This window comes from Diaphorina citri, unplaced genomic scaffold (genome assembly GCF_000475195.1).
Source record: "Diaphorina citri unplaced genomic scaffold, Diaci psyllid genome assembly version 1.1 scaffold935, whole genome shotgun sequence".
Taxonomy (NCBI): Eukaryota; Metazoa; Arthropoda; class Insecta; order Hemiptera; family Psyllidae; genus Diaphorina; species Diaphorina citri.
In genome coordinates, this window is record NW_007378366.1 from 72,371 (window position 1) to 84,728 (window position 12,358).

Consider the following 12,358-nt stretch of genomic DNA (forward strand, 5'->3'; position numbering starts at 1 on the left):
AACAACCAACAATAAAAGATTATGGAGTAAGAGAAGAGAAACTTTGTGGCAGATAGGATCACAGGAAGGTACAATCTCTCTTTTGATCTTTCAGTTATTTTGGTGACCTTTCCTAGCGATAAACTCAATCTTGGTGAACAACGTTCTTCGCCAAGGCTGAACTAACCATCAACAGACAGATAATGTAGAAATATAATTACCTATGTATGCAAAAAATCAACTTCGGGTTTTTTATTTATATGACAAGCGACAACCTCGATATTTTGGGGAATTCTATAGTTCGTTTATCTAGGATCGAAACATTCGAAACCCCTTTCAGCAGAGGATCTGATCTGATTCTCAAAATGTTGGAGATAACTTTCCTATTTAGGTACGATTTTCCTCCCTTACACCATATTTATTCAATAATGAAATCCAGAACAGCTATCATATTCCCTCCTATCCTGGAGGTGGAGGACACATGCAGCTACAAACTAGAATACCATCGGGGCACGACATTCTTAATATATATCATCCATTCAATTTCATTCCCTCTCCAGTTGGATTCCCTGGACACAGGATGTTTCATTAAATATAAAACTTCGTATTTCATCTCGTGAAATACCCCCGGACGTGGTGCTTTTGGACGCTCGAAATGACCCTTTTTGCTCCTTTTTACACATCAGCACCTCGCACCTCCTCGACCTTCTCGGGGTTGACATTTTAATTATCTCGTGATTATTTTGTGCAAAATGTCCACCAATATCTTGAAGACATATACTCAGAATGTGATGGTAAAGCACAGAACATTATAGTTTGGATTGAGTTCTGTTTGAAGAAGCATAATATCTTGAGCTTTTCTTTTTTAAGCGAAATGTTTTCAAAATTCTGCATATTCATCAGAGGCAGGTTCCTGGTTTCCTAGATATAAGTGACAAAGCTTCGGAGAATCAAGGCTTCCTTCATTGATATCCCGTATATCACTTTTTACACAGAAAACTTATCGAAAATAAAACTCCCACTTTAAAATATATTTTTCGAAGTTTTATTTTTATCTCCGGCTGATTATCTATCAAAATTTATTTCAAGCTAAGCTTTAATCTGAATTGTTTATCAGTATGCTCTTTATTTAAAGATAGATGTTGGTTATTGTAGAAAATGGAATATTTATGTTTCGTTCTTTCTTTGATCCAAACTTGTTCTTTCATCCGACTTAATTGATGTTAAGACCCAATCAACCGGCAATCAACAAGCTGATGGTCAGTTTGGGTGGTTCTTGTATTTTTACAACAGTAACCTGAATATTTTTTATTTTTTCCTCTCGAAGTTTATGGATTGCTATCATGTGGCTAGTCTGGCTAGATACTTATAATGACAATATTCATCTTAGCAATGTTTGGAATGACGATCTTGATAGCTCTGGACATACCTAAGATAGGATCACCAGGAAGGTACAATCTCTCTTTTGATCTTTCAGTTATTTTGGTGACCTTTCCTAACGATAAACTCAATCTTGGTGAACAACATTCTTCGCCAAGGCTGAACTAACCATCAACAGACAGATAATGTGGAAATATAATTACCTATGTATGCAAAAAATCAACTTCGGGTTTTTTATTTATATGACAAGCGACAACCTCGATATTTTGGGGAATTCTATAGTTCGTTTATCTAGGATGGAAACATTCGAAACCCCTTTCTGCAGAGGATCTGATCTGATTCTCAAAATGTTGGAGATAACTTTCCTATTTAGGTACGATTTTCCTCCCTTACACCATATTTATTCAATCGAAACATTCGAAACCCCTTTCAGCAGAGGATCTGATCTGATTCTCAAAATGTTGGAGATAACTTTCCTATTTAGGTACGATTTTCCTCCCTTACACCATATTTATTCAATAATGAAATCCAGAACAGCTATCATATTCCCTCCTATCCTGGAGCTGGAGGACACATTCAGCTACAAACTAGATACCATCGGGGCACGACATTCTTAATATATCATCCATTCAATTTCATTCCCTCTCCAGTTGGATTCCCTGGACACAGGATGTTTCATTAAATATAAAACTTCGTATTTCATCTCGTGAAATACCCCCGGACGTGGTGCTTTTGGACGCTCGAAATGACCCTTTTTGCTCCTTTTTACACATCAGCACCTCGCACCTCCTCGACCTTCTCGGGGTTGACATTTTAATTTAAAATTTCTGAACCATTTATTTACTCCTTGTCAGATTTGATACGATCTCGGAGCATTGGCAGTCTACGGGATGGCCTGGGCTGTCAACTGTGCTACTGGTAACGGCTCATCCTAATCCTTCGATGTGAATCCTTAAGGTGTGTCCATACATAGTCGACCGCCCGTCGCGTCGTGCCAATCGACATTGATTGATGTTGACTGAACAGTCCACACTGCCTCGACAACATAGATTCACCTCGTCGATTGACGGCCAGTGGACTATGTTTTGACACACATTTAGGAAGCAATGTAAATAACAAGTTGAAACATTTTTTCACATAATTTGGATAAATATGAAATATGAGGCAATTGTTTCATCAACACCAAGGGGCTGAGGACATATTTCCATCTTTCCCCCATTTTGTATACTTTTTGAGAAAGATGGTTTGTTGAAGAATGAGGGCGTTCGCAGTCGAAGTAAGGGAAAGATTGAAAATCCTTGAAAATTTGAACTCGGACGTAAAACCATATATCCAAAAAAGAAACTTGAAAATGTCAACCAAAGGCTAAAGCCCAATGAGCTTGAACTTTGCCCATACCGTCTAGAAGTCTAGATGGGTATACTCATCCTAATCCTGCGATGTGAATCCTTAAGGTGTGTCCATACATAGTCGACCGCCTGTCGCGTCGTGCCAATCGACATTGATCGATGTTGACTCAACAGTCCACACTGCCTCGACAACATAGATTCACCTCATTCACCTCGTCGATTGACGGCCAGTGGACTATGTTTTGACACACCTTTAGGAAGCAATGTAAATAACAAGTTGAAACATTTTTTCACATAATTTGGATAAATATGAGGCAATTGTTTCATCAACACCAAGGGGCTGAGGACATATTTCCATCTTTCCCCCCATTTTATATACTTTTTGAGAAAGATGGTTTGTTGAAGAATGAGGGCGTTCGCAGTCGAAGTAAGGGAAAAATTGAAAATCCTTGAAAATTTGAACTCGAACGTAAAACCATATCCAAAAAAAGAAACTTGAAAATGTCAACCAAAGGCTAAAGCCCAATGAGCTTGAACTTTGCCCATACCGTCTAGAAGTCTAGATGCGTATATTTACCAACTGAAAAAGCTCAGAGCCCAGGGTGAGTTCCTTTTATGATTAATTCTTTAAATCCATCAGTTTTCATTTGGCTCATTTACCTGTAACAGAAGAAAAAATTGAAAATTTCAGTCAACATTTCCCGCCTTGGTTCAGATCCAAATGGTTCGAAAAGAGAAGAACCAAATTTAATTAAAATTCTCTGCACATCCCCATTTTTCACTGTGTACTTTATTTTTCTGTATTTTAAAAATAAATTATGCATATTTTTTCTGTAAGGTAACAAGTACATTAGCAGGGGAAAAATACACATTTGAACTTTCTACAAGCTGAAAAAAATACAATTTCCTTTTGTTTTTTATTTTAAACACCTATATTATTTACCATTAGTGGTACCAATACCTATAGGTACATAAATAAATCGCTGTTTTTTTTTTTTTTTTTTTTTTTTTTTTTCAAGTCGTGTTCTTTAGTTATCCTGTTCCCTGACAGTCATAAGAATTATCTACGAGGAGACAATTCGGGCCAGGCACAGGATTTCACCCTATCTCAAGATAAGATCGAAAACAACAAGGAAAAAATACGCCAAACTTGAATCGTGAGCTCCTATCAACCCTTGTTCAAATGAAAATATAACATAGAAAACGTAGATTCATATTTATAATTTGAGAAACAGGCACAATTAAAACATAGGGTACTGAGGGTAACATAGGGTCAAATACCGAAACAATTACCTTATTTACCTATTCATATTTACAACCGAGGCACATGGAAGAGATTGATTCAAAATGTCGACCTCACTTGAGTTGGAAAAGATCAAAAGACATAGTAAAATATGAAGAAGATAGCTACAATCTACAGTTGAGATCAAGATTATGGAGATTACAATCAATCGGAAAAACACAATAGGTATTGGGTTGTGATTTGCAGGACCATAATAATTTGTCAGCAAAAATACTGAAACCATCATTCCAGTTAGTGTAGATTGCCGAGACATCGAGTAGTCTATTGGACAATCAGTCTTGAAGAAGTGCCAAATTTTTGCGAAATTGATTTGAAAGCCGAATTTTGTAAATTCAATTATTGAGGCAATTTCTTTTTAGATCACACAATACTACATGTAAAAGTCTTTTCATTCCAGTTAAGAAAGGAAAGAAGCCTTTTCAACCCGGAACTCCTAAAAGCAACCCTGAAACGCTTGAACGGGGGAGGTTGGAACTTTTTAATTTATTGATAAGTGACTTTCATAATACGAAACTTATAATAAGATTCGGTGACACTGTGTTGCCTTTCCACAGAATTATTATGCTTAAGTTTTATTTGAAAGTAATCTTCAAACATCACGCAATATTCATTCTCGTACCCAACAGCTAGCAATGTTCACCAATCCCTTCTTCACCTCTTTCAATGTTTGCGCTCAAGTCATGCTTATTCAGAAATTAGTTTTGAGTTCCTCCTCAGGAGTGGAGAGCGAGGATGAAGAGAGAAGAACATGCCAACTATAGCGTGTTTGTGAATTAAAATGATTGCAGGATTATGATGAACTTGGACTAAAACTGCTGCAAATGTTGTGCATCAAAGGATTGACTAGTTACGCGATAAGTACGCAGAAAAGGAGTCAATGAAATAGAAGCAAAAATGGACATATTAAAAGGATAGGAATCCCACGTAATTGGCGGCAATGCAACGGAAGAAGATTATGTAGAAAAGAAGATAGTGATGGTGTAGAGCTAATAGAAACCGCAAACGCCCTTCAGTGAAGATACATGATGAAATTACCATTGCAAAACAAACTTGAGCACAAATCGACAGAGAATCGGGATTGGATAAAGAGACAAAGAGGAAATGGTGTTCTTGGCCGCATAAGAGGACATGAAAGGAGAAATAGACATGAAAGAAAACCTGATAAGAGCATTAGAAGAGGAAAAACGTAAGAATCAAAAATCCGAAGTGTTGACCAAACAGAAAACGTACTTATTAGAGAAATACCAACATCATGTTTATCTTGATTATGTAGAGTGGCGGCAATGGGCGCCAAAGTAATCACTCACAATTTACACTTTGTTTGCTTTAATGTTGGAAATAAATAAAAAATAAAATAAAAACATATTATTATAGCCTGCTTCGACGTTTGGTTCTAGCCCAATTTGAATGGAAAGGCCATGGGTGACCAACTTGAAAGAGACCTAAAGGCAGGTCTGTGATGTTTCATACTGGATTTATAAAACATGAAATGCATGTAAGGTAACATCTTTATCCATTTAATTTGCAACAAAAAATAAAAATATATACAGAGTGAATCAGAACTCAAAGACCTAGAAATCATTTATAATAAGCATTTAAATAACTAGACCAGAAACTTAAAGTTACCTACTGTATGTTTTTTTTTACAAATAAAAATGACCTTACCTACCCATTTTAGAACGGGGGTAATCATTATAATAATGAGATGGTGGTATAATTTCCCTTATTTTTTAAAACGACTCACAGAAGAAAGGTAGGTAAGTAGGTATAATGAGCATTATTTCAAGTATTTGTTAAGTAGGTAGGTACTTCCTTGGAGTAATTAAAATTTTGTAATGACAAATAAAACATTAAATAACAACCACAGGGACAAGGTAAATAAAGAGAGACTGGGATCTGGAGTATGTATAAGAGTTGTACAGAGACTAGAGAGTCCCATTTTTAATTAACAGTCCCATTTTCAGACCTAGTAAAACGTATCCATAAATTAAGAGAATTAAATCGAACTTATCAAACATACCTATATGAACATTAAAATATTAAAAACGCCAGTCTTGGAATGTTGCAATAGGAACAGAGTTCCACTCAATACACAATAACTCAAAAAATTGTTTGTTTTAAATACGTACCTATCCTATAAGAGACAGATATTCAAACGCTATGGACACAGATCCACTTTACCGATAACAAAAACCGGTAAGCCAACCAGTTGTGTGAAGGACAGACTACTAGTAGGTACACAGGCTGACTAGGGGCCTGTTCCTTTTTTTTTTCTACAGGTTTCATAGAGGGAACTACAGCTGCCAAGGTCTTATCGTCCCGAAATCGAAGAGAGAAGAAAGACAGGATACGAGAAAGTCAGCCTTTCCGAGAATAAACCGTTCAGGATAAAATCCGCCCTGGGCGGGAATCGAGCCCGCGGCCTAGCGCTTACGAGGCAGACGCTCTACCGACCAAGCTAACTAGGCTGACCACTCTGACCAGGGCTGCAGGGACCCGTTCCTGGAATGAATTCAACGGAGGTTTTGCTCCTGCATGATATCTGGATGGGTGACCATCTGGGCACTCACGTGCTGCAGGCTTTTCCCAGTCCCACTCAGACTGGGTGAGGTTAATGTAAGGAGGTAAGTAGTCGCCGAATGGAGTGTAAAACCCCATCAGTAAAAACCTTAGCAGTTATACAGTGACGTTTAAAGGAAAGAAAACAGAATGAGTTTTCATTGCGAATTACTTTCCAGTGACTAGTGACCCCAAAAACACAACCCCGACCCCAAGTTGTGACTTTCGTGAAAAATGAATAGCTCACTCCTAAAGGGGATTTAGCTAAAATGTTCCCTCACCTTTGTCAACTTTCTCACAATCATTTTTACCAATCAGCAATTAGGAGTTGCTAACAGATTTGATAGACGGGTCAAATTGACATCCGAACTTATTGACCCAAGTGTTCACAAGAACCTATTGGGTGACATAAGGTTATTCAAATAGAGACAGCAGGTCTATAAAACGAAATGGTCGCTTGATTAGAAAATGGTTTAACGGAGCTAACAGCTGCAGCTGCACGCTGCACCTCGGTGTGACAGTTTTAGTTGTGACAGACAGATATCTAATCAGGTAGGTAGGTAGGTAGGTACTAGGTAGGTAGCCATATGTATAGGTAGGTAGACTGGGTACTAGATATATCATGTTATGTAGTTAGAGATCTACCTGTATTGCTATATTTAATGGTGGATTCACCATTTCACGATAGAACTTTAATGTTAAGTTTTAAGTTACGCCAAATGCGATTATTATTGAGAGAGATGAAAAAAAAAAAAGGATGAAGTAAAAAAGAAAAGGTAGGTACAATGTACAACATCCATTCTTGGTTTTGACCAAAACATTTTTTCCAAAAGTTAATCTCCTTCTCGGATCATAAAGTTGGCCATTTCGGGCCTCAAAGATCCCATTTCGAAACATCCGGTCCCCCCCCCACACCATTGAACTCTGGTCAGGGCATAGAATAATATAAGTGGTAAGAAACGAGATAAATTTTCGGGGTGAATTTCCGACTAGATACGAGTGTACTCACAAGTGGGCCGAAGGCGGTGTGTCTGATCCGTTCAGATGTAAACACGGATCTATTGAACCATGTACCACTCCCCATAGCCAGTACTCCAATAGTTCATACGTATGTGATCTGGTTTTTGAGAGCCTCGATGAAAACCAATACAACTCCAATTCCATTAACCTTACCGTCTATAGGGACTATACCAATAGGAATACGAGTAAAACAAATAAATTTCGCCGGGGAAACAACTAATCTCGATATCGGACCATGTTATTTCTGAGGGTTTTTATTCGCGCGTAGCCAAACGCCTTCCTTGTTGATTAAGTTATAAATAATGGAACAGAAATGTTTATAAAGATCTCATAAATTAATAAATAATACCAAAGCACCGTAAGGTCTTGGAAATCGTTCACTAGAGAAAGCTTTACGAAATCATGATACATAAAAATGAATTTTTATGCTTTTTTTTCTTCTCGCCAATTGGATAACAAGGTGCAAAAATCACGACCGTTGATTGGAGTGGGTGAGTGTTGGAATCTGGAAGTCCTGGGTTTGATCCCCTCCGGTTAACGATTTCTGCAGTCCAGTTTTGATTTTTCTTTTCTGTTATTCTTCTAAAATGCCTACCTATTTTAAAACTTTTTTCCATAGTTTTGATTGATTGGAAATCAAAAGTTGCCTATAAGATGTGTCATTCTGACTTGAACGAAAGCTCATTGTTTCACGGAAAATTCTTTTAAACTTTTCTTCTATGGAATGATTTAGGACACTTGGATTATTCACAGTCTTTAGTTATTATTGATTTTTAGCCCCCATTGCTTTCATTTCTAGTTTTTCCTCGGGTAGACCCGCTTGAGAATACCAATAAACTCAAACCTTTATTTACCTCTTTAGATGGCATGATTTTCTAGCCTTTCCATTGGGTGCGATGGAAATAATTATAAAAATTCACAATTTTTGATTTGAAGAAAGTTCTATCCAATACTTACCTGAGGATGATGGTAATTCCCTTCTTCCTCTCTCTCTCTCTCTCTCCCACACAGGAACAACATATGAGCACAGGGATCCCCATCTCTCTCACACCCAGAGATAGGGTATGTGCCAAATTATAGCGTCCTCCCTCTCTCTCCACTGCGCCTTTGTGTGCTGTAAATTTACATAAACTTATCTCTCTCTCACCTTCTTTTTCTTCCTTCCTTTATTTCGCGTCTCAGCCATTCTTTCTTTCTCGCCTAAATTATTGCCTTATATTTATTCCTGTTGATATCCCGGTGTCTTATCTCAAATTTTGTTCATCCGTTTTTGTCTCCTCCTCCTCCTCCTCCTCTAGTGTTGAAATCAAACAAACCAAACTGGCTTTGTTTGTTTTTATGCGAAAATCACGGAAAAAGTGCAGATTTATTTGCAATATTGCAAGGTTAGGGTTAACGATTTCTGAAGTCTAGTTTTGAGTTTTCTTTTCTGTTATTCTTCTAAAATACCTACCTATTTTAAAACTTTTTCCATAGTTTTGATTGATTGGAAATCAAAAGTTGCCTAAGATGTGTCATTCTGACTTGAACGAAAGCTCATTGTTTCACGGAAAATTCTTTTAAACTTTTCTTCTGTGGAATGATTTAGGATTTTAGGACACTTGGGTTATTCACAGTCTTTAGTTATTATTGATTTTTAGCTTCCATTGCTTTCATTTCTAGTTTTTCCTCGGGTAGACCCGCTTGAGAATACCAATAAACTCAAACCTTTATTTACCTCTTTAGATGGCATCACGAGGAGGTTGGTGAGAAAATATGACAGTAAAATCAACAGAGTAATGTTCTATTGAAATGAATCTAAACTTGGACCTGAAGGTCTTATGTGTCTACATGTCCACACAGTCGACAGGCCTTCGATCGATGAACCGTCCACACTGCCTCGACAACATGGATTGACCTCGTCCATGTCGATCGACGGCCGGTGAACTATATTTAAATACACCTTAATAATTATAAACGGATAGGCCTGAAAATTTACAGTAGAAATGTTTACAGTCACGTGGTACTTTAGAGAAGAAGCTACAAAAGAAAGGCCCGATTTCATTTCAGCAAAGTTCTGCCTATGAGTAGAGGAAACCTATGTCTCTCTAATCCAGGGGTTCTTAACCTTTTAGAATTGGCGGACCACTATTGATAAACCAAAAATCTCGCGGACCACTTGAGATTATGTTATGTATATGCAATCAATTGTACATTGTACACGCTTTGTGACAATGGGTATGTATTAGAGGACCTATATCTACCTGTAGGAAAAGAGATAGAAAATGAGAAAAATTAACACCTCTCATGCCTCAGTTCTTCAGTATATATATTATATACCCACTTATTTGTTCCAACACCATATGGATATAGGCTACTACTTTTTAATTATACATATTGAAAGGTTGAACAGCGGGGTAATCAATTCGGACTTACTAATAGCAGAAGACTTTCTTGTTAAAGAAAGTAAAACCAACTCAATATACGCCGATACGTAAAAGCTAAAAAGCGTATCAAGTTGAACCCAAGTCGTGTTCTTTAGTTATCCTGTTCCCTGACAGTCATAAGAATTATCTACGAGGAGACAATTCGGGCCAGGCACAGGATTTCACCCTATCTCAAGATAAGATCGAAAACAACAATAAAACGACTCACAGAAGAAAGGTAGGTAAGTAGGTATATAATGAGCATTATTTCAAGTATTTGTTAAGTAGGTAGGTATACTTCCTTGAAGTAATTAAAATTTTGTAATGACAAATAAAACATAAAATAACAACCACAGGGACAAGGTAAATAAAGAGAGACTGGGATCTAAAGTACCTATGTATAAGAGTTGTACAGAGACTAGAGAGTCCCATTTTTAATTAACAGTCCCATTTTGAGACTTAGTAAAAACCTATCCACAAATTCAGGGACAACTAAATCGAACTTATCAAACATATGAACATTAAAATATTAAAAACGCCAGTCTTGGAATATTGCAATAGGAACAGAGTTCCACTCAATACACAATAACTCAAAAAAATCGTTTGTTTTAAATACGTATAAGAGACAGATATCCAAACGCTATGGACACAGATCCACTTTACCGATAACAAAAACCAGTAAGCCAACCAGTTGTGTGAAGGACAGACTACTAGTACTCTGGCTGACCAGGGGCCTGTTCCTTTTTTTTTCCAAGAGGTTTCATAGAGGGCACTACAACTGCCAAGGTCTTATCGTCCCGAAATCGAAGAGAGAAGAAAGACAGGATAGGAGAAAGCCAGCCTTTCCGAGAACGAACATAATCCGTTCTGGATAAAATCCGCCCTGGGCGGGAATCGAGCCCTCGGCCTAGCGCTTACGAGGCAGACGCGCTACCGACCAAGCTAACTAGGCTGACCACTCTGACCAGGGCTGCAGGGGCCTGTTCCTGGAATGAATTCAACGGAGGTTTTGCTCCTGCATGATATCTGGATGGGTGACCATCTGGGCACTCACGTGCTGCAGGCTTTTCGATACATTCTGCTACTCTATCAAGTGCTAAGAGCGAGGGTTTTACAACAGATATTCCAGAAACACAGAAAAGTATGCAAGTTTCTGGTAATTATAGGTTCTAGGACTTTCATTTGAATGATTGCAACTTACCTAAGATGAACACTTTTTAGATGGATATGTTGGGCCCCTGTACAACCCTTGTTTGAAATCCATTTCACAGGGAGGGTATTGTAAACGAAATACTTGGGATCACTCAGTACATTGCCCAATGCAATGGAAATTTCCACTATTAGAATCTAATGGAGATATGGTACCTACAATCAAACAGAAGATAAGGCGGTTTTCTTATCACCAGTTTTATCAAACGTTGGGGTTTTATTTTTTTTATTATTCACACGTGAAAACTGATAGACAATAAAAAACTAAATGTAGAAAAGTTGGTAGTGTCGTTTTAAATCCTGGGCCTGGTGTTCAATAAGATTGTCGCTGTAAAAGTTCCTAATCCCAATGGTCAAAAGATAGTTCTGTAGGAAATGGAAAATGAGAATATTGGGTAGATCCCTATAAAATCTATAAATGGTGCTTTATTTAGAGTATACCTTCGTCTCAGCTTGAGCAAAAGAGTCTGAGTGGGGTCTAAAGTTCACAGAACTACTATAGTGTAATTTTGAGGCATTTTGTCCTATATATAACATGGATTCCATAGTGTATATTGAACGAAATGACAAGCTTCTCACAAAAAGAAATTCCTGCTCACCAATGTTCGCTCACATGGCTTCAGATAGATACGAGTGTACTCACAAGTGGGCCGAAGGCGGTGTGTCTGATCCGTTCAGATGTAAACACGGATCTATTGAACCATGTACCACTCCCCATAGCCAGTACTCCAATAGTTCATACGTATGTGATCTGGTTTTTGAGAGCCTCGATGAAAACCAATACAACTCCAATTCCATTAACCTTACCGTCTATAGGGACTATACCAATAGGAATACGAGTAAAACAAATAAATTTCGCCGGGGAAACAACTAATCTCGATATCGGACCATGTTATTTCTGAGGGTTTTTATTCGCGCGTAGCCAAACGCCTTCCTTGTTGATTAAGTTATAAATAATGGAACAGAAATGTTTATAAAGATCTCATAAATTAATAAATAATACCAAAGCACCGTAAGGTCTTGGAAATCGTTCACTAGAGAAAGCTTTACGAAATCATGATACATAAAAATGAATTTTTATGCTTTTTTTTCTTCTCGCCAATTGGATAACAAGGTGCAAAAATCACGACCGTTGATTGGAGTGGGTGAGTGTT

At 37.6% G+C, this 12,358-nt stretch overlaps 2 long non-coding RNA genes across 2 annotated transcripts in view; both read right to left on the minus strand.

The window, feature by feature from the left end:
• The window catches only part of LOC113469042, a 62,062-nt gene extending 50,573 nt beyond the window's left edge, over positions 1-11,489 (minus strand). Inside the window, exons 1-2 of the long non-coding RNA XR_003392587.1 lie at positions 11,197-11,489; positions 3,286-3,368 (exon numbers count right to left, since the gene is read on the minus strand). This is a non-coding gene — a long non-coding RNA (uncharacterized LOC113469042). The remainder of the gene's footprint in view (positions 1-3,285; positions 3,369-11,196) is intronic.
• LOC113469043 lies at positions 205-2,771 on the minus strand. The gene is made up of 2 exons (XR_003392588.1): positions 2,155-2,771; positions 205-684 (listed from the first exon to the last, which is right to left on the minus strand). It is a non-coding gene; the product is annotated as an uncharacterized LOC113469043 (long non-coding RNA).
• Positions 11,490-12,358: the final 869 nt, after the last annotated feature.